The 2,490-nt window shown below is 49.8% G+C and overlaps 3 non-coding genes across 3 annotated transcripts; 2 read left to right on the forward strand and 1 right to left on the reverse strand.

Moving 5' to 3' along the window:
- Positions 1 to 81: 81 nt before the first annotated feature.
- Positions 82 to 155, reverse strand: TRNAN-GUU. The gene has a single exon. It is a non-coding gene; the product is annotated as a tRNA-Asn (tRNA).
- Positions 156 to 333: 178 nt separating this feature from the next.
- Positions 334 to 404, forward strand: TRNAG-CCC. The gene has a single exon. It is a non-coding gene; the product is annotated as a tRNA-Gly (tRNA).
- A 1,780-nt stretch (positions 405 to 2,184) lies between these two features.
- Positions 2,185 to 2,257, forward strand: TRNAV-AAC. Its single transcript has one exon. It is a non-coding gene; the product is annotated as a tRNA-Val (tRNA).
- Positions 2,258 to 2,490: the final 233 nt, after the last annotated feature.

Below are 2,490 nucleotides of genomic sequence, written 5' to 3' on the forward strand. Positions count from 1 at the left end.
GGGAACGGCAGTCCCAAGGTGAAGAACCCAATGGATAAACAATCCATCACCTTCATCTATCGTTCAGCTCATCAAGCAGGCCGTCCCTGGGTGGGCTCGAACCACCATCCTTCTGGTTAACAGCCAGACGCGCTAACCCCTTGCGCCACAGAGACCTGGCACAGGCCTCCCCCTCGGCTCCCCCCACCTGAGCATCCGTGGCTGGGGCTGGCTAGACAGCCATAAGATCCCTTGGTCCCAAGGCATGGTGTGCTCCTCTCTCCCGCCATCAGACAGGAAAGGAGAAAGCCCGGATGTAACTATTGCTTCTTTTGAGACAGGATCTCATCCACTGTGCCAGTGGTGTAGGGGCATCATGCAGGGTTCCCAATCTTGTGACCCGGGTTCGAGTCCCGGCTGGCGCACGTCTCCTTCCACCTTTTGCCCTTCTAGGATATACAGGCAGCATCGCCAGACGAAGTTTTTGTCCCGGATTCTGTTTTCAATGGGAGGAATATAGAAATGCTCTTGGTGGTTGACACACCGACATCGCCTTGCACTCTCTCTGCTTTTGGTTGAACTCTTACGAGGATAGCTGGGGCCAAAGCCCCAGAGTCACTATCAGCTGGAAGAAGTGCCTATAGGGATGAGATTCGAATCCATGCATACAGAGTACATGGCATTAGTTGTCCTTGAATTTCCCCACTCAATCATCTTGCTAAGGGAAAAGTACCTGCAGGTGTTCTTGGGTGAACTCAAACCACCCCGTCCTTCTGTTCAACAGCCAGACCCCTTGACCCCCTCATGTTCCAGAGATGTGGGTCATGGCTCCAACTCAGCCTATGTCAGTGGTGGTGAACCTATGGCATGCGTGCCAGAGGCGGCACTCGGAGCCGTCTCTGTGGGCACACGTGCCATCACCCCAGCACCGCCTCCCCCCATGGCCCCCTCCTCACCAGCAGCCCCCCTGGAGAAAAGTCGCCCCCGGGCGCAGCCCGCACAGAGCAGCACAGCCAAGGACATAGCTGGGCAACAGGGAGAAACCTCTGCCCTCACACCCCATAGCGTGCAGATGATGCTGTAGAGTGTGGGCGGAGGGCATGGCTGCCATGGTGCTGCAGGGCTGCCTGGGCGATCTGCTGTGGTGGGCCATGGAGGCAGTGCGTGGCCCTGTGGGCGGGCAGGGGTGGAGCAGGCAGGGTGGGAGGCGGAGCAGGGGCAGGGGCAATTTTTGGGCACTCGGTCTCTAAAAGGTTCACCATCACTGTTCTAGGTTGCTTCTCTCCTTGATTAGTTTCCATTAGTTTCCAAATAGAGATAAGCAGCTAGTTTCAGAAAGGTTGTCTAGGTTTTTAAGTCTAACGAAAGTTATAGGGGGGAATCTTTTGTAAAAAAAAACAAAACCAAAACAGTATTTAATATGTATTTGCTATTTATATGTAGGGGTGTGGGTCTGTACATATGTTGTACATAGTAGGTGTGTGTCATGTATGTGTTTTCACTTTGAGAGTGGGCAACTAAATTTCATTTTTGATGTGTGCCATTGTGCCCACAGTAAAAAATGACAATAAAGGTTATCTTATCTTATTGTATCTTATCCTGAACAACATTTAATGAAGAGAAGGACGAGGGGGGACATGATAGCAGTGTTCCAATATCTCAGGGGCTGCCACAAAGAAGAGGGAGTCAAGCTATTTTCCAAAGCGCCTGAAGGCAGGACAAGAAGCAACGGATGGAAACTAATCAAGGAGAGAAGCAACCTAGAACTAAGGAGAAATTTCCTGACAGTGAGAACAATTAATCAGTGGAACAACCTTCCTCCAGAAGCGGTAAATGCTCCAACACTGGAAGTTTTTAAGAAGAGACTAGGCAGCCATTTGTCTGAAATGGTATAGGGTTTCCTGCCTGTGCAGGGGGTTGGACTAGATGACCTCCAAGGTCCCTTCCAACTTTTATTATTATTATTATTATTATTATTATTATTATTATTATTATTATTATTATTATTATTAACAGGATACAACCAGCAGCCTGAAAATGCCTTAAATTCTGCTCCCTCAATTTTTTTACTCGGCCACTGAGCTCCGTAAAGGCACAAAACACTAAGGAATAGCAGATCTTTAATCCATCCCCTACTGCAAGCAACAGTCTGGGATAGCCAGCAAAAGACATGGGCATGCTGGCTGAGATTAGCCCATATCTGCGGTTTCTGTGGTGTAATGGTTATCACATTTGCCTAACACGCAAAAGGTCCCTGGTTCGAAACCAGGCAGAAACACATCTTTTTTCTCAGCATGAGAACATTTCAAGTCTCGAGACTTCCGGTGGCAGGCGATTTCGCTGGTCGCAGCTGTTTGCTGCCTCCCGCCTGTTTTGCGTAAAAGCCGGTTTGACAGCTAGCATCTGCTGTCAAACGGCTTGATACCTTTCCCCTGGGCATAAGGGGATCGGTGAGCTGCCCGGGGTAGGAGTTGAGTTCCCGAGTCGTCCTATATGGACGATGTAGGTGAG

Source organism: Protobothrops mucrosquamatus, unplaced genomic scaffold (assembly GCF_001527695.2).
Source record: "Protobothrops mucrosquamatus isolate PMUCROS unplaced genomic scaffold, P.Mucros_1.0 scaffold10990, whole genome shotgun sequence".
Lineage (NCBI taxonomy): Eukaryota > Metazoa > Chordata > Lepidosauria > Squamata > Viperidae > Protobothrops > Protobothrops mucrosquamatus.